This window comes from Podarcis cretensis (assembly GCF_951804945.1).
Source record: "Podarcis cretensis genome assembly, chromosome: 10".
Lineage (NCBI taxonomy): Eukaryota > Metazoa > Chordata > Lepidosauria > Squamata > Lacertidae > Podarcis > Podarcis cretensis.
In genome coordinates this window covers 46,797,972-46,820,037 of record NC_137179.1, presented here as the reverse complement: position 1 = coordinate 46,820,037, position 22,066 = coordinate 46,797,972, and the positions used below count along the sequence as shown (strand labels likewise).

The 22,066-nt window shown below is 41.9% G+C and overlaps 1 protein-coding gene across 16 annotated transcripts in view; it reads right to left on the bottom strand.

The window, feature by feature from the left end:
* The window catches only part of GRIP1 (glutamate receptor interacting protein 1), a 356,892-nt gene that overhangs the window by 182,081 nt on the left and 152,745 nt on the right, over positions 1-22,066 (bottom strand). The window lies entirely within an intron of this gene.

The window sequence follows — 22,066 nt, the reverse complement described above, 5'->3', positions numbered from 1 at the left end:
CATAGACAGCCTCAGACAAAAGAATCTGGAGAAAGCACAGGTGGAGAGTGAGGCTTGGGGAAAAGGGCAAAGGGGGCATAGTGCTGATGCTAAAAGGGGCTATTCAGAGAAGGGACTCAGAAGAAACTTCACAGCCCTTTTAAGGTCAGCAGGGACATACGCTCTCTGCAGAGAGATGGAGAGTGCCAGGTGTACTTGGGATGCTGGGAAAAGTGGCAAAAACAAATGGTTGTTTGTACAATACTGTTCACTAAGTAGCATCTAGGATTTTAAGCAAAGCACTATTTGTCCCCCCTTCCTCCCCCCCCGATGTTTTTTGACATCAATATTACTAGTACTGTTATTCTAATAGGTATCGTGATTGCTACTTCAATAATGTTTACTTATTTTGGTTTGGCTTATTTACTGCATAAAAGACTTCGAATGTCTGATTTGATGGGCTGTGCGATATATGGTTGGCGGAGGGAGGTGGAGAAGGACGAGAGGGTTTACTGAGGGGGAAATGTAGGCAGTTGTGTGTACTGAAAAATTTCTAACAAACTTAACAATAATTTTAAAAAATCACTGGTAGCTACTGCTATATAGTAGGGTCTGCACTTATTAACAGGGGGACTCAGCCAAGCATTGCAGCACTGTGATCTGGCTCCAAAATCATCAGCTGTTTTCTCTAAAACTGGATGGAGGCTTTCCTGAAAACAGAAGGTGCAAGTCTAATATTGAAATTCCACTGAAAACTGCAGTCCTGTTCACTAAGTTCCAGAACCCTGGAGCTCATGTTTCTGACCAATTAAACACAGCATGAAACTCTTATTTAGCTTCTGGATGACTTGAATCTGCATGGCTGGGGCTTTGCACTATGAAGAATGCATTGCAGTCCCAACTTTTTTTTTGTCACCTCTTTTACATCAAGCCCACTTCAGAAATTAAAAGGTAAAAATGCTACAGCAAAGCTACAGAGACAGCATGTATTGATTTAAATCAAGGCAAACTAATTTAAAACCATTTAAGATTTAGCTTTAAATTGAGTGGTCACCGAGGAAGAGAATTATGAACTAGAAGGAGCCAAATTTCTTTTTTTGCACGTGAAAAAGCAGTCTACCCCAGTCTTTTTGATAGAAGGCCTAGGATTACAGGTAGTTATATTGTTATGTCACGTGTCAGGCAAAACACCAACTCACATCAGGTAAAAGGCATTGTGCCTAAATGAAAATGGGATACTTCTGAAGTCACTTAACTCCTAAACTAAATAGGACTAAGAAACATAACTGTTTGAAATACAATCTGTCAGCTGCAGATTTGTTCACAGATATTACGGATGAAACTAAAAAAGAAGTTAACAGAATGATTAACTATGACATATTTCTAAAGCCCAAAGCTGTATTTGCTTCTTGGTTATTTAAACCAACCTGTATCAAAATTACATTGCTCCTTAATCTCAAATTCTTTAAACACTGCAAAAATTAACAACACACGGGAGAAATCCAAAACTACTTATACAGTAAAAGGCATCAAAGATAGGTGGAGGAACAATATCATTTTGACCATGTCAGACTCTGCTGATCTTCCTCTGCTGGTTTTGATATATATATTGGGGGGGGGGGGGCTAAACCTGATGCGGCCTTCCTGTTATCCACAGTCCCCCTGGCTGGTGACAATACCCAGAATAACCTCTTCCACTATCAGATGCTGTTTACTAGTTGCTGGGAATCACAGGTGAGCAGAGTGTTCTTGCACTTGGGTCCTGCTTTCGGCGGCTTCCTATAGGTTGGCCACTGCGAAAACAAGATATGAGACTAGATGGGCCTTTGGCCCAAAGGAGTATTTTAGTTTCCCTACCACAGTAAAGATTCCCAATCCAGCAGGGCTCTAATGCTTTTAATATCTTCCTCCCTCAGTTTACAGCCAGTAAAGGAAAAACAAACTTCCTGCAGTTTCCTGATCTGTGGTACAATTACATTGTGCCTATTTGATCTTCCTCTTGTCTTCCTGGTAAGGTAAAGGTAAAGGACCCCTGGACAGCTAAGTTTAGTCAAGGGCAACTACAGCGGTACCTCTAGTTACAAACTTAATTCGATCCGGAGGTCCGTTCTTAACCTGAAACTGTTCTTAATTAGAGGCGTGCTTTCGCTAATGGGGCCTCCCGCTGCTGCTGCACCGCTTGCACACGATTTCCGTTCTCATCCTGGTGCAAAGTTCTCAACTTGAGGTAACTCTTCCAGATTAGCGGAGTTTGTAACATGAAGCGTTTGTAACCTGAGGCGTTTGTAACTCGAGGTGCCACTGTATGGGGTTGTGGCGCTCATCTCACTTTCAGGCCAAGGGAGCCAGCGTTTGTCCACAGACAGCTTTCTGGGTTATGTGACCAGGATGAATAAATCGCTTCTGGCGCAACGGAACACCGTGATGGAAATCAGAACGCACAGAAACGCCGTTTACCTTCCCGGCTCAGCGGTACCTATTTATCTACTTGCACTGGCTTGCTTTCGAACTGCTAGATTGGAAGGAGCTGGGACACAGCAACAGGAGCTCACCCTGTCACGGGGATTCAAACTGCCGACCTTCTGATCGGCAAGGCCAAGAGGCTCAGTGGTTTAGACCACAGCGCCACCCGTGTCCTGGTAGAAGGGAAGGGAATACAACACCCCAGTGTCCCTTGTTGTAGCTGGTGACAGTACTGAGTGTCCTTCACATCTAAGACTTAAAGAGATAATTCTAGGTTGCAACATACATGTATCACATTTAAATTTCATGTTAAACCTCATTATTTTTTAAAGAGATGCGCTATAACTGAAGTGGTTTTTAAAAAGACCCGGTTTATTAATTTTTTAGAGATCCAGCTTTTAAAAACATTTTTGAAGTAATTGCTTTATGCACTCTGTTTAGATGCACACTCCCTTAAGAGCAAAATGCCTGCCATTTTCCATTGTGTCCTTGGTCGCAAGTAACTTAGATGAAAAGGTCACGAGTCCCCATTTGCAAACAGTTGTCTGGTTCTTCTTCCCATATTTTTTTCTTGTTTTCATCTAGACTCTAAAATGAATTGACATCTATGGACTACCAGAAAAGTAGCACTAAACAAGTTTCCCCTACAGAGTGTACACACACACACACACACACACACACACACACACACACACACTCCTGTGGGACCTGGCTGACATCATTATTTGGCACAACACACAAAAAACACACAGGACAAAACACAGGAGCTATATCTACTGCCTCAGGTTCCCGCTTTTGCCTTAATAGTGGGATTAGTCCTGGAGAAGCTCTCAGCTACTCCTGCATGAATTATCCTCCTTTCCACTATTTTCCCTAAGCAGCCAAGAGTTTTCAATGCCAGAAATTTGTTTATGTGGTGGTGCAGTTAGATTAAAATTAGGTTCAGATTAGATGAGAACTGAAAACGGAATGTAACCCATGTTAGGTTTTTCCACAGACTTCAAAAGGCTCTGCCTACGCATCCTAGTTTTGATGCACATATTACGGAAAGCACATGCTCATTGCACACAAAAATGTTTAAACAGCATCTGAAAAGGATTTGCAATATTACAAGGGCGACACACGGGTTAAACGAGGTTTCCTCCCTACCCCTCCCTCTTGGTCACAGGTGTTAAAAGGCAAACAACAACAACTAGTGAGCCAGGGGGAAAAGGAAGGTCTCTCTTCAGAGATTTTAGGAGAAGGGGAAGGAGTGGGCCATCTGATACTGTAGCTGGCATTGCTTTATTCTATTTTACTAACGCTGTTTGGACATATGCTTATGAGAAGAATCCTTCCTGTTGAACAGATCCTATTGCCTGTTGCTGCAATTCATCAGTATTCTGTCATTCTGTCTGCCACTTTATAATGATCTACAGTTATTTCTAACACAGCGTAGGTAATGTTTGGAATGCAACCAGAAACTGTGCAGGCAGAATTAAAAACTGCAGGAAGAGTGTTTTTCCTAAAGACCCACTGATTCCTGATGAAAAATGGAAGCAAAAATGTATTTAGACGGATAATATTTCCCTGTTTTGGTGTTTATGTGACCTGTTGTAGTATATCACTGGAAATATTTATAGCTTTGCACACTGCTCACCTTGTGCAATCATTCCTATCACTGATTATTATTGATAACACAATACTATCCAGAGGGCCTTCACACCACCAGTAAAAATCTGGCTTAACTGTCATGGCTTGACTGCAAGAAATCCTGGAAATGCCTTTATGCATAATTTGTGAAAATTCAAACTAAACCAAGTTGCTGGTGCCTACAAACCTGGAAGAAAATACCTGGCAGAAGGTATGAAGAGTAGGCTAATAGTGGTACCAGAAGTTAATTGCTGATGTACACTCTGTGTGATCAACTCAAGATCAAAAGCAAGAATTGCTGGCTACCTCCCCTTCTTTATATACAGTCAAACCTCAGGTTGCGAATGTAATCCGTGTGGGAGGCACGTTCGCAACCCACAGCGTCCGCAGCCCACAGCGCATGTCTGCGCACGCGCGCGATGCAATCCGGCACTTCTGTGCATGTGCGTGATGTCATTTTGTATTCCTGCGCATGCGCGAGCGCTGAAACCTGGAAATAACTCATTTCAGTACTTCTGGGTTCAGCACAGTCCACAACCCGAAAACGTGCTACCCGCAGCGTTCATAACCCAAGGCATGACTGTATCAGACAGTTTATATAATCAGACAGTTGAACAACATTAAAGCCACAGAGACTACTAGCAGCAAAGTAGATCTGGAAATTTAAAGAGAATGACTCTGCCAAACATAGAAACAGCAGTGCTAAAAGTTTAAATGCATTTGTGGAAGAAACAGTTCGTTGAGAATATAACGAGTATAGCAAAGGCCAGAGCTGTCCTCACACAGAGGACAGCAAAGGAAAATTGGTAGCAGAGTAATGTGAAATACTAGGAAATAACAATGTAGAGATAAAATCAGTGGTGAAGTCTGTGGTGGAATAAATAATGCAATGTTTTAAATCTTTTTCAGAAGGAGCAGAAGAACTCAATAATTATCAGATCACAAACATAGGCTATTAAGACTAAGCAGGGCTTGATGGCAGTGCTGTTTTTCTAGAAAAAGAGGTGCCAGAACTCACCATGAACACCTCCCTTGTTTTCTTATAACAGCAACTGCACCCACCTGAGAGGTGCCAGAAGTGAGTTCTGGCTAGCAGGGAAAGCCCTACTTGATAGGCATAAACTTAACATAATGTATGGAACCATCCTATGATTACCTCCACTTGCCCACTATTTACATATTGGCTCACTATATGCAGACTGGCGCAATGGTATACTAGCTCAACACTCTTTGAGGAGCTGAAAGAGGCAAGATCTAGACTGGGATGGTCCAACGTTTCATTCCAAGTGGGCCGCAAAAGTACTTCAACATGGAACCTGTGGGCTACACACTGCCTTGTTGTGAGGGAGTGGGGAGCAAAGCCAAAATTAATTTAATAATAATATTAATATAATTTATATACAGCCCTATACCTGGAGGTCTCAGGGCAGTTCAAAGAATAAAATGAAAATATAAAACCACAAATACATAATCAAAATAACCCTGTCCCCCCAAAAAATCCCACATTTTAAAAGGGCATAGGATGTCAACCAAATCATCCAAAGGCCTGGTTAAAAAGGAACATTTTTTGCCTGGCACCTAAAGGTGTATACTGAAGGCGCCAGGTGAACTTCCCTAGGGAGAACATTCCACAGACAGGGAGCCACTGCAGAGAAGGCCTGTTCTCGTGTTGCCACCTTCCAGACCTCTCTAGGAGGAGGCACACAAACAAGAGGGATTGATCACATCCCTGGCCCAATCTGCTGGTTTTTATCAGCCAAGAGGGGAAAGGGTCTAGAGTGGAAATCTGACACACACATACCCCAGTCCTCATACTGCCTTCTGCGGAGCTTGGGGAAGGAGGCAAGAGGCTCTGGCATAGTCCCAGAGCCCCCACCTTCTTGGTTAGGAAAGCACTAACTAAGCTTTGGGAAGGAGGTGAGAGGATGCTAGGAACCTGTCAGAACCCTCACACATCCTCCCCCAAGCCCAGCGCCTTGCATTTCTGGTTCTTGGGGTGTCAAATGTTGCTGAGGGTCACAAGAAAAGGCTATGGTGGCCATGTGTTGGACCAACCTGATCTAGACAGTGTCAACAGAAGTCAAAGCACAACTAAAGTGAGTTACTAATGAGTTGATTAAAAAGAATGAGGCCTGTCTGATTAAAGACAGCAAGTGTTAATTTCACCATCCTTTGGTGACTTCACTTCCATTTCTAAAGAACTATTTAGAGTTCAGGGGTAATCACAGGTAACCACATTTGGAAACTATTTTCAAACATTTCAGATGATTCAAAGTGACAGTTATTACTTTACATTTTCCATTTTAAAAGTTTAAGTAAAATGGTCCATGCTACAGAAAAGACCCTGAAACTGAAGTTAAAAATATATTTCAGTTATATACATACCCCAATTCAGCTGAGCTCGCTATCCCAAGCTGTATCAAACTTTGTTCCCCTTTGTAAACTAAGCATATTGTTGCAGGTCCCCACAATCTCCAAGCGGTGTGATATTCCAGGGATTCCAGGCAGCTCACCTAGGGTCCATGTTTCATTTTGAAAATGAGACACAGGGGAGACTGTTGTGGTCTTTATGATATATGGTTCATTTACCCTACTATACAACCTGGGCCACTGAGGGTCTTGCTTCTCCTACAGCCACAGCCTTTGATTCAAGCAGACATCAGCCATTGTGCTCTGCCTGCTACTATGTTTCTCCCAGTCACTTAACTCCTCCTTCCTCCCTAAGCTTCTAGCTCACAATGCTTTATTGGCTGAGGAAAGAGCCCCATTTTCCATCTCAGACAGAGTCCCTTGATCCTTTGTTTTTTCTTAATGACTCAACCCCCAGGCTATCCCCTCATGCAGAAATCTTAGCCTGGCTTAATTAGCTGTTGACACTTGCTGATTTCAGGGGGATTACAAGTGTCTAGTATACAGCATAATACACACTGGTCTTGTACCCAGCTTTAAAACCCCAAATCTTGAGTAAATTCTAACACATAATGGTTCCAGGAATTTAGCAGTGTCCTATGACCCACAAACTCACAACTATGTTTAAAGAAATTAATAGTAAAAACAAAACACAAAACAAACTATGCGATCATATACTGTGTTGCATTCTAAGGGATGGGATATTTGGATTAGGCACCAGGGACTAGGTGAGGCAGTTAAAAACAAAAACAGAACATGCATATTTCTTCATTAAATAAAGCCTTCAATTTGTGGGAAACCTTCCAACAGTCATACCTTCCAAAAGACATTTTAACACATAGCTCAGCAATTTAGACAGGGCAGTACTTCTGAAACGACACAGAGAATGATTAGATGTCGACCTCCATATTATCTCAAGAGCAATTAAGACTAGAAGCTACTCTCTCTACTATTATAAAGTAAGCTGTAGGAAATGAAATATAAAGCTGCAGGGCTGCTTCATTTCTCTCAGGCTAGAAGGAGAGAGTATATGGAATCGGTGGGAAGGGAATTTAGCAAACAGTGAGATTCAGCAGAGTATAAAACATCTACAACAATCTATGACTCTTAAACACCATGGAGTGATGACTGCATATGCTAGGGCACTGTAATATTTGGCATAATAAAACATCTTTAAATCTCCCATTACTATAGTATCTCATTATCACAGTGCAAGTTGTGTCAGCATTTTGATTTTATATGCCCATTATAACTCAGCTCTGAAAGATTATAATTTTGGGTTTGATTTCTTTTTCCCCACCCTTTTTTCCTGACTACTCACACTCTGCTTAATCTCTTCACACAATCAGATTTTGGCGGTTTTTAGGATCCATGTAAATGGTGAAATAACTGATCCAGTGTCCTTTAATCTGTCCTCTGGAAATCTGATAGAGCACAAATAAATTAATGTGTGTGCTAGATGCTTAAACCCAATTGAAGAATGTATTTTGAGGCTTAGAGATTACCACAATGACACCAAGTATGGGGAGGGACACAGGTTTCTCCTCCAATTGAACTTCAAACCTGTATGTCTGGCTTTAACTTGAGAAAACCCAAAAGCTTTATTCAAGAAGTCAGCACAAGTTCTAAACATTAGCCCAGTGTAACAGAGCTCTAAAACGCACGACTAAGAAATTCCGTCAAACCTCGGATCCTGAATGCCTTTGTTTTGGAATGTTTCAGCTCCCGAATGATGAAAACCAGGAAGTAAACGATCTGGTTTTTGAATGTTTTTCAGAAGCTGAACGTCCTATGCTTGAGTGCAGGAAGCTCCTGCAACCAATTGGAAGCCGCGCCTTGGTTGTCAAACATTTCAGAAGCTGAACGGGCTTCCGGAACGGATTACGTTCAACAACCAAGGTTTGACTGTGGCTAAGACATTGCCCCAACACCTGACATGCCACTTCTGACCCCATTTTGAAAGAGTGGGCCATGACCAGTCATTTACACGTTTCTCATCCCAAGTGAGAAGACTGTGCTTACAAATGTGGACTTCTACAGCGGGTGGACGAGTCTATTCACACCGACAGAGTCAATGGCACATCCCTCACAAATATGGCAGTTTGGAAGGGGAAGACTGAGAGGCATTCTGCATTTAATAGCACCCCATCCAGCTGATCGCCCATACTAGCTATGATCCCCATGTTTATCTGCAGCAGGTGTCTGAGTGGACTGATCAGGAACCTCCCCAAACCAATCTGTTTTATGATCATCAGATTTTTTAATGTGGTTCAGTCATGAGGTTTATTTAAATGAGGTTTATTTAAATGAAAACCCCAGAAAAAACTGGATTGAGGATTCTTTCTTATTCATGCATTATTTACTTTTCAGGATTATGGCCATAATGTGCATTGCTTTTAAAATATAGGGCACATAGAGCATTTTTTTTTTTTAGCTTTCATTTGCAAGGCTGTTAAGTCACTGCCCTCTACTGCATGCAGCATGCCTGCTTAGATTGCATTTCAAAAGTGATTTATCATGTCTTTCCCATTCTCTCTAGCACTCATAGTTGTCTTCTCTTACTTCTGGCATTCCCATGCCCTATTCCTTTTCACTTCTTTTCTATCTAGCTCACTAACATCTTTTTAGCATTATTTCCTGACCAATATGTTACGTTTTTCAATCACATTTTGTTAATTTCCTACCTTTGTTTCTGTTCTTGAAGTGTTAAAATGCTTGCTCCCACCCATCCCCATTTTTCTGCTATATACCGTATTTTTCCATGTATAAGGCGACCTCTTTCTCTGAATTTTTTTTGGTGATAAATTGAGGGTCACCTTATACACGGGTTAATATGCTAAGTAAGCGAAGGCTGGTGCTGCAGCGGTAGCAGGGAAATATCAGAGTAGGAAGAGTATTTGGTGAGTGCCAGTATGCAGTGTATTACGGCACCAGTTCTATCAGCCAGAGCGGGGGATCGCCGAAAAGCTGCTCAACAGCTCAGCAATCTTACAAAAGAAGCTCAACAACTGTTGAGGGCTCCCAAAAATAGGGGTCCTCTTATACATGGGGTCGTGGTATACACGGAAATATACAGTATATGTTTTTCTGATTCTGACTCCTTTTCCTTATATTTGGATGCATATGTCAGAATAGAAAATAGACATGAATCTTCCAAGTTGAAGACACAAGTATTTAAATTGCTACCTTTCTTGATAAAATACACAGGAGTAAATAATGCGACTCCTGAAAGGAGGAAGGGATTGCGCTCCCACTTGAATGCATTTTGCAAAGAAAAAGAGATTTCAATGCATGTACTTGACACTTGAGGGACGCGGGTGGCGCTGTGGGTTAAACCACAGAACCTAGGACTTGCCGATCAGAAGGTCGGAGGTTCGAATCCCCGCGACGGGGTGAGCTCCCGTTGCTCAGTCCCTGCTCCTGCCAGCCTAGCAGTTCGAAAGCACGTCAAAGTGCAAAGTGGATTTCTGAAAAATAAGTCATGTCAGACTAACCTGATCTCATTTTTTGACAGAATTACAACCCTGGTAGATGAAGGGAACGCAATGGATGTAGCCTACCTTGATTTCAGCAAGGCATTTGACAAGGTGCCCCATGATATTCTTGTAAAGAAGCTGGTAAAATGCGGTCTTGACTATGCTACTACTCAGTGGATTTGCAACTGGCTGACTGACTGAACCCAAAGGGTGCTCATCAATGGTTCCTCTTCATCCTGGAGAAGAGTGACTAGTGGGGTGCCACAGGGTTCTGTCTTGGGCCCGGTCTTATTCAACATCTTTATCAACGACTTGGATGATGGACTCAAGGGCATCCTGATCAAATTTGCAGATGATGCCAAACTGGGAGGGGTGGCTAACACCCCAGAGGACAGGATCACACTTCAAAACAACCTTGACAGATTAGAGAACTGGGCCAAAACAAACAAGATGAATTTTAACAGGGAGAAATGTAAAGTATTGCACTTGGGCAAAAAAACGAGAGGCACAAATACAAGATGGGTGACACCTGGCTTGAGAGCAGTACATGTGAAAAGGATCTAGGAGTCTTGGTTGACCACAAACTTGACATGAGCCAACAGTGTGACGCGGCAGCTAAAAAAGCCAATGCAATTCTGGGCTGCATCAATAGGAGTATAGCATCTAGATCAAGGGAAGTAATAGTGCCACTGTATTCTGCTCCTGTCAGACCTCACCTGGAGTACTGTGTCCAGTTCTGGGCACCACAGTTCAAGAAGGACACGGACAAACTGGAACGTGTCCAGAGGAGGGCAACCAAAATGGTCAAAGGCCTGGAAACGATGCCTTATGAGGAACGGCTAAGGGAGCTGGGCATGTTTAGCCTGGAGAAGAGGAGGTTAAGGGGTGATATGATAGCCATGTTCAAATATATAAAAGGATGTCACATAGAGGAGGGAGAAAGACTGTTTTCTGCTGCTCCAGAGAAGCGGACACGGAGCAATGGCTCCAAACTACAAGAAAGAAGATTCCACCTAAACATTAGGAAGAACTTCCTGACAGTAAGAGCTGTTCGATAGTGGAATTTGCTGCCAAGGAGTGTGGTGGAGTCTCCTTCTTTGGAGGTCTTTAAGCAGAGACTTGACAACCATATGTCAGGAGTGCTCTGATGGTGTTTCCTGCTTGGCAGGGGGTTGGACTCGATGGCCCTTGTGGTCTCTTCCAACTCTATGATTCTATGATAAATAGCAGGAAGGTAAACGGCGTTTACGTGCGCTGCTCTGGTTCGCCAGAAGTGGCTTAGTCATGCTAGCCACATGAGCCGGGAAGCTGTACGCCGGCTCCCTCGGCCAGTAAAGCAAGATGAGCGCCGCAAACCCAGAGTCGGCCACGACTGGACCTAATGGTCAGGGGTCCCTTTACCTTTACCTTTTTTACTTGACACTTGACTGGTGTGAAACCAGAGTGTAGAAAGAATATTATAAGGAATAGCCCTTACAACCTGTACTTAAAATACATGCAGATCTGGTTGAATGCTCTGACTCTGGGGTATTGTTATTATGGGGTAGTCGGGAGGGGGGGGAATCAGCTGATCTCTTACATTAGGCCCCAGTTCTTCTGTCCCTTCTCCCCATTTTTCCAAAACACTTTCTTTTTCTTTTTCTTTTTCTTAATTTGCTTATAGGGGTGCTGGGCGTGCTGTTAAGCGCAGTGCTGTTGAGACACAGCCACCTCAATTTGCTCAGAGGCCCAATTTTGTACGTATATGTATAAATTAACACACGGATTGTTTTGTGTCATGCGCCTGTGTCTTGAGTCTTTTAAGTACCTAGCAGCAGCATCCCTACTGTAAATTATGAATGTGCCTCTGCATTTGTAGAATTTCATTTGCACTGACAAATCTGAACTTGGGAATACTATGAGGCCATTTCGCCTCATGTGTTGTGGATCCCACAGAGCTAGATTGGCAGAAGTCCTAAGGGAAGGACTAGGAAGGCTTTGAGTTAGGAGGTGAGGACAGCTGGGACAGTACCTGCTCCAGAGCCACTGGACATCCCAGAAATGGAGTGGGAGATTCCCACAGTAGCCAGGGAGCCTGACAGCCAATTAGCAGAGCTGGCCATGTCAGAGGGTTGGGTTCAAGATCCATGGCCCAGGATGTACCACCACCAGCACAGGCATGAACAGCTTCCCCTGTGACAGGCCCTGCCCCTTTAAAAGTAGAATGGACATATCAGGTGTTCAGACAATGTCTTTGTTGATGCCTAGCTATGTATTATAGTTTCTGCCAATGTACCTTCTGAGCTTTGTAACCTGAGCAATGTACCTTCTGAGCTTTGTAACCTGCTAATGTGGAAGTCACTCACTGAATTCTTTAGCAAGACTTCTTGCATTTCCTGAGCCAAAAGTCTGAATCTTTTGTCCAAGGGTGGAAGCCAGGACAGTGCACACACAAATTGTCACATGGTATCAACTCAAGATGAAAGACCAATGTAATGGGGGGAAAGAGTTCACAGCTGCCATGGGAATGGGCTCAGCTTCATAATGGAAATGACAAATGCGCATGCCAGTGGAACAAACACTGCATCAGGCATCAGCCTTGCCTTGTCCGCCATGATTCAGGCAGGCAGTCCACCATCATGAATTTTTTAAAAGCACTACATGAATATTTATGCATTTATTTGCTCATTCATCACCTTAATTTTTCAGGAAAGGGTTGGTGTGTTTTTTAAGCGTGAAATTGTTATAGAGATGGGAGAATGGTTCTTTGTGACATCATAGAGGACCAGCCAACCAGAATAATGAAGAGCCAATTCCTGTTCTTTTCAGAGCTCAAGTCAGGTGACAAATAAGCCAGTGTAAACTAAACATGGCAAGACGGCTTTCAACCAAGACACACCACTTAATTCATGATATGTCTCTCTTCTCTCCCACATTCTTCAGGAACATCAAATTATCCTGCTAGGCATTTATCATTGGGAAACCACAGCGCTGTGCCTGATTCTCCCACTAATTGTTTTTCACCGGAGCTCTGATATGTCACCTTACAGTTCTCGCTTGCTTTATCATCCATCATGACGTGCTTACATTATTCCTTGCCTTATAACACTGAAGATTAAATATTGAATGAGTTCAGTTGGCCATCTATACTGCATATACTATATGCTGGGGCTAGAAAATAATATTAAATGTATTTTTAAAAAAATGTTTTATACATAAATGTAGGTGGATACCTTAAAAAATGCATCCCCAAATAATTCGATGTATGTTTGATAGGAGACAAAAAGGAGCTATTAAATCAGGTACCTGACAAAACTAAAGAAAATATGTATACCTGTCATTCATTTCATTTCATATTTTGTATCCGGATTTTCTTTCCCAAGGGAAAACCAAAGTGGATGCACACATATAGGAATAAACAGTATCTGCAGCAGTGGCTAAATAAAATTTCTACAGTATGCCTGACTATTACAGATACAGTGCAAAATTACATTTTAAAATGTGCCATGATTTCTTAAGGTATTAAGATAAGTGTCTATAAATTAAAACCTTGGAATTGAGCTAGTGTATTATTACATACCCTCCAATATTTCTCCAATGGAAATAGGAACATCCCATTCAATAATGATAATTTTACTATTTATACCCTAAACATCTTACTGGGTTACCACTCTGGGCAACTTCCAACATATATAAAAACATAATAAAATATTAAACATTTTAAAAACTTCCCTATATAGAATTGCCTTCAGATGGCTTGGGGGATCGGATAACTTCATACCCTCCAACATTTCTCCAATGAAAATAGGGACATCCTAAGGAAAAGTGAGACATTCCCAGATTAAATCAGAAACCGGGACGGCTTCTCTAAATCAGGGATGTCCCTGGAAAATAGGGACACTTGGAGGGTCTGCATGAGAAAAACAAACTAAGCACCTTTAAGCAGAAATAGTGGGAAGGTTCCTAATTCACATACAGACACAAAAAGTTTAATATATCTGTCAGGGGTTCAGGAGCAGAAGCACAGGGAAGAGGGGAGATGGAGAGCGAAGGGGAAGAATCTGAGGGCAGCGTAGGAGAAGATGACAGTGGCCCGAGAGATTCCATGAGCCTCTCCAGCGAATCGGAAGATTCACAGAAGGGGGCGCCAGTGGCCAGGGCAAGGGGATTCCCAAGGGGGACACTCCAGGAGCAAGGGGCCAGCAGGGACTCCCAGAGTAGCAGTTGGAAATCAGGACCAGCTTCCCCACCAGAGCATAGTGGGGGGGAAGAGTCCCAGGTATCGAGGGCAGAGGATTCCACACCAGGGAGTGAAGATAAGTCAGGGCTGGCCACGCCTCCATCGGAGAGCCAGACAACGGAGGGGAGGTCAGATCCGGGCAGTATCCCGGAAGAGGGAAGCAGTGACAGAAGCAGTGTGACGGTCAGGAGGAAGGTCACTGGGTTGGCGCGAGAGGCAAGTTCAAATGTACAGGAGCGCGGGACAGCAGAGAATGAGGATTGGGAACCGGGTCCTAAAGCCCGCCGGAGACAGGGGGAGGAGTCAGCCGACTCAGCGTCGGAAGAGTCCAGAAAGGGGAAAGCCCCAGCGGGCAGGAGGACCCAGAGGAGGAGAGAACAACGGAAAAGGTGGAGCAGGGCTAGGATCTTAAACTGGTGTCAGAGGGGAGGAGATTCAGACGGGACTTCGCCGGTCTAGGGTTTAAGACGTAGGGCTGCGCGCTGCGGCTTTGGAATGGAAGTTGAACTTCAATAAAGACTTTTGTACATAACGACGATCGGGCGTTGGTCCTCTGTGAGCTGGGACCTAGGGGCAGCTCTGACAATATCGAAATAGCATAATGATGTCAGAACAGACGTTGACACTTACTGATGGAACTTCATGAATGTACATGTGTAGAACAATCCTACACTCACATTACTTGAGGAGGGTGTGTGTGGAGAAGATATGCTAGCTATGCCAGCAGAATGGGTGCTCAGTCTGGGAGGTTGGGGGAGGAAGATAAGAGGAAAGGTGGGAAACACTCTGTAAAAACAGCAGATACTGTCACAGCATCCCTGGGAACTCTGCAATATTCCGTAATGAGGGGACTATTCTCACAAGCAGAGAGAGAGAGAGAGAGAAAATGGGCTCCTGTTGATAGGAGACATTCTGCTAATGGCACAGCCAGCCGTAGCCCCACAGGTACTAGTCCCCTGGCATCATCACTACCAAAAAGGACACAAATCCCCTCTTGCTACTCACAATCACTGTTCTATGAGCACAATGTACACAAAGGGAAGGAAAGAGAAAACACATACAGCACCTGCATAGCTCCCCTGGCAGGACATCTTCAGAGAGGACCTGTGGCCCTTCTGAAGGAATGTTTTCCAGAGAGGAAAGGACTCTTTTGTCAAGCTGCCACAGGGAATGGCTACCACATACAACAAAATATCAGCCATAGACGCTCACTGACAGCAGCAACATCTAGTAGCAGGTGGTCTACAGGACAGGTGGTCAGGAAGCAGGAGTCTGAGACCCAACAGGGGAAGGGGTGAACATGGCCTTACTCACCTTTTACATTCCTGTTCACTTGTTTGTTGTTGTTTTTTTAAGTAATGTAAGGGACTCCGTTCCATACAAACTCCCTGCCCAGTCAGCCACAGAAATGGCCGGGAATTGAACACATAGAATCATATAGCTTGACATCAAATGTCCAACCTCCCAGCCAATGAAGTAAGTGAAATAGAGGATCCTTGAAGAGTGGTCAACCTCTAACAAAAGAGAGCTCACAGCCTTACAAGGCAGTCTGTTCTATAGTCAAACAGCTTATATGGTCAGAAAGTTCTTCCTGTTATTTAGTATAAATCCCTTTTCTTGTCTGGACCCAATGGTGCCTGCTGGCACAAAAGAAAATAAATTTGCTCCATCACCTATTTGATGGCTATGACTTCCTAATAGTCTCTTCTAACCCTGCATGAGGTGAGTTAGGTAGGGAGCCCACATCCAGGTACATTTGAGCCAATTATCAGAAGCACTGCATGGACCAATAGCCTGGCCCCTGCATGCCTCCCCCAGCGGTTTGGCCCTTCTATTCAGCAACCCAGCATATTAAAATAATAAAGATGTTAAAAAATTAAGTACCCTGAGACAGAAAAGATGGTGATGATGTTTAACTTTGCTGTGGCATAATTAAAAATGGCCTACAAGACCCCAGCATTGTTAACTGTTAGAACAAATTCAAGAAAATGCAGGTGGATAGCAGCATATAAACACGAATAAATTCAGAGCAGCACATTCTAAACTGGAAAGCCTGCTGAAAATGCCACAAGTGATTTTGAATTTTCCTTCACTTTTATAAGCAGTTTACCACATGGCATGTGATATTAGAAACTTCTATGGGAGTTATTTAGAAGGGTATGTCCTATTCCTATCCCATCAATCACTATTCAGTCTGGACAAGACACTTATATTTACCGAAAAAAACAGAACACTGGAAGTTGTTTTCTAGTTGGTTCATCTAGCCTAGTCTACTGCCATCCATGTTGCCCTGGGCTCTTTTGGGAGGAAGGACAGAATATAAATCCAATAAATCAATCAATAATACTGTCAACTCTGATAAACAGAGGCCATTTCAGACAGAAACATATTTCAATCCTCCTACTAAATTAATTTAACTGGAGATTGGAACTGGGAGATTGTACATGCATTTTGTACAGTCCTTTGGGAAGGGCTGCAGTTCAGTGCAAGAGCAGATGGTTAGCATGCAAGAAGTTCCAAGTTTAATCCCTAGTGTGTCCAGTTACAGCTGGGAAAAGACTATTGCCTGAAACTCAGGAGAGATGAAGCCAGTCTGACCTTGATGGATCAATAGCCTGGCTTTACATAAGGCTTCTGCTTCCTGTTTATCTCCAATATAATAGGTGTGGCAGGTTCAGGATGCGGCTTGTGAGTGCAGTGGGAACGAGCACAACCAGCACACATTAGTGGGTTGAAACAGGCCACAACTTTATTTGGTTTATACAGCAGGTAAGCAAGGTTGTCATGGCAGTAGGGCAACGACCTAGTCTTCATTCCAGTCAGCACTTGTTGCTGCTATAGAATAGTACCTTGTGTCTCACTTCCTGAAAACACTAAAAAATAATGGTCAATTATGGTTTGTTATGATCCTTGAGAACAGAAACACTTTCCTACTAACAGGCTGTTTCTGGAAGGCATTAAAATCCAACAATGAACTGAAGATAAAAAGAAACTCTTCTACTTTTGCTGCCTGGATGGCTGCAGAGGTATGTGACCATTATATCAGCTCAGATGCCCCCCATACGTAAGCCGGTTAGCTGTTGCAATAAACCCAATTTCTTAACTGATCCAAGCTGCAGAAACTCAAAACGTATTGTTTAGCATACTATCTCACTCTTTTTTTTCATCATCATTCCTAAAAACTAAATATAGATATCCTCTCTTATAAAAAATAATAATATTCATTCTAGTAAACAGAAGCAATTCAGGATTCTTAAAATCTAATAATACTATTAAAACAACACACAGGTTATCAACATTGTATATTGGGCCAACAGACATACAATTGTAACTATGCCAATATAATATCTACATGGTAAAATTAATGCTCAAATAAAGCCTATTGACTCATATCTGACTCAGCCCTGACATTATTGCTTTAAAAAAAAATACAGTATACTTTATATATTTCACTTATATACTGGGCCAGTTTATCCAGTCTACTGTTCTCTTAATGTGAACTCTCTCCAGGTATGCATTTTCTGCATGAAACCCAGACAATTTTTACACAGTTGTGCCATAAAGCTCTATGATCGCAGCAGCTGGAAAATATGTTGTTGAGAGAATTTGAAAATTGCTGACAAACATAACTGCAATCAGCCAGTTCCCAATGCAGGACCAAAATTAAAGGAGCATGAGGCCTCTTGGGTTATTATAGCAAGAGTGCATTGAAAAAGCAAGCATTCATAGAAAAGGAACACTTGACTGGAACAGCCCCTACTCCTACCTGCTGTTAAGTAACATACTCTGTTTGAAAACATAGTATGTTTCTTTCACTTTTATAATAGACCGGGGGTTAAGCTAACTGAATTGTGATGCTCCATTCATGTTGATTCTAAAACTCAGTGAGTGGTTCCCCAACATCCCCACCCACTGTCACAGACCACTTGAAAATTGCTGCGAGTCTTGGGGGACTGCATAATTATTTTTCTGCCTGTTGGAATAATTGTAGTACGCTATATTAGATGCTGGACCATAAAGAAGGCTGATCGCCGAAGAATTGATGCTTTTGAATTATGGTGCTGGAGGAGACTCTTGAGAGTCCCATGGACTGCAAGAAGATCAAACGTATCCATTCTTAAGGAAATCAGCCCTGAGTGCTCACTGGAAGGACAGATCCTGAAGCTGAGGCTCCAATACTTTGGCCACCTCATGAGAAGAGAAGACTCCCTGGAAAAGACCCTGATGTTGGGAAAGATAGAGGGCACAAGGAGAAGGGGACGACAGAGGACGAGATGGTTGGACAGTGTTCTCGAAGCTACAAACATGAGTCTGACCAAACTGCGGGAGGCAGTGGAAGACAGGAGTGCCTGGCGTGCTCTGGTCCATGGGGTCACGAAGAGTCAGACATGACTAAACGACTAAACAACAACAACAACATATTAGATGCTGTATGGATTTTAACTGTATTTTTGTTTTATTTCTTGTATGGCTCAAAATTTAACAGTTGGTGGATGTGTAAGTTTATATACAGTGGTACCTTGGTTCTCAAACTTCATCTGTTCTAGAATTCTGTTCCAAAACCAAGGCGAGCTTTCCCATAGAAAGTAATGCAAAATGGATTAATCCATTCCAGACTTTTCAAAACAACCCCTAAAACAGCAATTCAACATGAATTTTACTAACGAGACCATTGATCCATAAAATGAAAGCCATAAACAATGTACTGCAGTCACACAATCAATCAGTCAGTAGCTGAACTGGGTTCCACACAGTCACAAAAACAAAAGAGCTGCAAAAACAAAAAGACAAAATAAATAGCAAAAACAGACAGACTTCAGCGTAACACTCAAATTGGAAGCGTAACATTCAAAAAAGTTCGCAAACCAGAACACTTACTTCAGGGTTTGCAGTGTTTGGGTTCTAAGTTGTTTGAGTACCAAGGCATTTGAGAAACAAGGAACCATTGTAATTGACTTTAAACTTTTTTAATTAAAATGTTTTTTGATAAGAACTGTATTCTACTCCTCAGTGCTAAAAGTCTGCTGTTCCTATTAGCATTATTCTTTTTAATATGATTGTCTGATTTCATACTCACTCCCATTTCTTTTAAACAAATATATTATTCATTTCAACTGCCCATTACATAATTGATGTAATTTCCCTAGCTTTCTAAAAAGGATATTGAATTGTTGATATTACAACCCTGAGCAGTTCGTGTATACCTGTGTTTCATTTTGCAGTCGATGTCATTTGGGGGAGTTGCTCATTGTAATTCATCATATGAAAATGGATTTCCTAGCATGTCCTTCAGAGTTGCATTAAAATATCACATATTCCCGGATTGTCATAAGGAATCCCTGCCCTGCCCCCATATCCAAGAACCCAATATTCTAGGCACCAATTTCACACCTCACACAAACTGTACACATTTGGAGTGTGTGTGGTAGGTACTTTAAAAACATTCGTTTTGCTACTGCTGCCAAGGTTATAGGTTTTTAGGTGGATTGGATCAGGGTACTAGCCATTCCCTATTTCTTCAATTTCATTAGTCATTTTAATTAATAAAAAGAAAACTCAGAGATGAACATAATGTTTAACTATCTTGGCTCGATAAATCAAAGACAAATTAGGACCAATTTACAATATTTTTGCAGGATACTTGCTGCTCCAAAACCACTCCCCTGCTATAAGTTTCCACATTGCATCAGCAGGAGGACTGGAGGTTGAGAGGTGTCAGGAGACATAATATATTGGTGGGAGAAGGGAATGGGGTCCCTAGTGGAATTTTATGCTGTTAAGGCTGGGTGTTGTGATTTTTTATTTTTAATGCTGCTCTATTAATATTTTTTTTTAAAAAAACAACCCACAAATTTCTGTGGGATTTTAGTGATGGTTCAAATCCTGTGGACGGATATCAATCAGTCCTGGTGAAATGCAGAATCTACATTTATAAAGGAATATGTAAAGTCATCCCAAAGATATGAGAATAAGGAGGTGATTCGATCTGATACATTAGAATACAGATTCTTGCAATACTGAAGTTTCCCCTGGCATGCTACCTAGAGAATTACCACAGAAATGGAAAGCTCAAGGAAAGCCTTTCTAAGTAGAAAAATGCAGCTGAATATCATAATATATAGTGCAATAGGATTGAAGGGTTGGTTTGGATGGTGCCCGTGGTTTTGTATCTACAGAATGAAAGCCTGTACAAGAGGGAACCTATTGAACTGGCCAAACCAGACTCTTTGTCAAGATAATGGCCCTGGCCAAGTCCGTTAAGCATCCTATCTGCATGTATAAAGAAGGCGCTGAAGAACAGATGTGTTGCCATAGAGACAAATGGCGATGCTTCAAGGAGGAGGAGGAGGAGGAGGAGGAGGAGGGATGGGCCCTCTCCTTACCTCACTCACTCTGCTGTTCACATCCTAGGAAGGAGAGCAATAGGTCAGGGGACCTAGTGTATGTGTGAGTCTCATATGCTGATACTGAGAGCTGGGAAGACAATGGCTTTGCAGTGACCCCATAGAAATCCAATAGGGAGGCAAAATCTGTTGGAGTGTTAATGCTGCAAGCGCTTCCATCTACATTGCACTCAGGTTGTATATATGTGTTTCTCAATCCATATATTCTAAAGACACCACAGTCTCCATGGACCATCATTCAAAGGAAACTGAACCCTAAGTAAGCACAATGGAACCCCTAGGGTAGCTTGGAGATTGGGATGAACTCGCTCCTGGATTTTTGCCTTAATGAGTATTCATTTAAAAAATACTTTATTGTTAGCATTAGCATTTTAGAATTTTTGTTGTCGTTTATTATGATTTTACACTTCAGGTGCTTACAAAGGAATTCTTTTTATTGCAACAGATTCTGTTTATGAAACACAACATCCAGCTCTAATGCACTGCAGGTTTTGACATTTCTCCACAGCATGTGACTTCTGAAATAAGGTTACATTTGTAAAACAGAATTATTTTGCTTAGGTATGAACTGCATGACATGAAATTCTGTAAAACAGTGTTTATTTCCGTTCCCTCTCGTATTACATTTCATAACAACACAGCCAACATGAAGTTAATTAGAAGGAAGTGTCGGGGAACCAAATATAACCCACCGAATTCTGCTCCAATCCATAGCCTACTGTACGGAATGAGTAAATATAAGATAGATAATTTACTCTGCTGTTTTCCCAATTTTTTTTATACAACTGTAGTGCATTATTTACAGCTGGTTCATCAGACCTAATGAAATGGCATTTTAGTGTGCATAGAAGTACAATGAAGAAGCAGTTCAAAACCAACAAAGTAAATTTAATTAAAAAGTGTTCATTTTTCAAATATAAGGCGCACTCCTAAAAAATCCCTCATGTCCTCCAGATATATTACTATGGTTCTAGTAATACAGTCTTAAAACAGTTTAGTCAGTTGGGCTATTGTGTGCTTAATGTTTGTTATAATTCTGTTTATTTTTGTTAATTATTCACTACATCAATTTAATTATATAAATATACCCAAAGGCATTTTGATATTGGGCAATGATTAATTCAACAGCATTTTATGATGCTTCTCAACAGCAAAGAGTGGGTAACTTTAAACACAATGGATACAATCCATGTTGAAGTTGATGATAAACATTCAACTGATTTTAATTGAAATGAATTGCGCTCAGTGTGCTTGAATAGTCAAGCAGCTGGATGTACACAGGCATGAAAATGTAAATAAAAATATGCAAATTATAACCAGGTGTAGTCTTCATCTGTGAAAGTAGAAGTATTTTAGGTGAACACAGACACAGCTTCCTGACAACACACATCTGATTTCAGAACCATAATTTTAACCATATGTAGGTCTACTCAGAAATAAGCACCCACAGTGTATGTGTAGCAGGGGTGAAGAACCTCATTCCT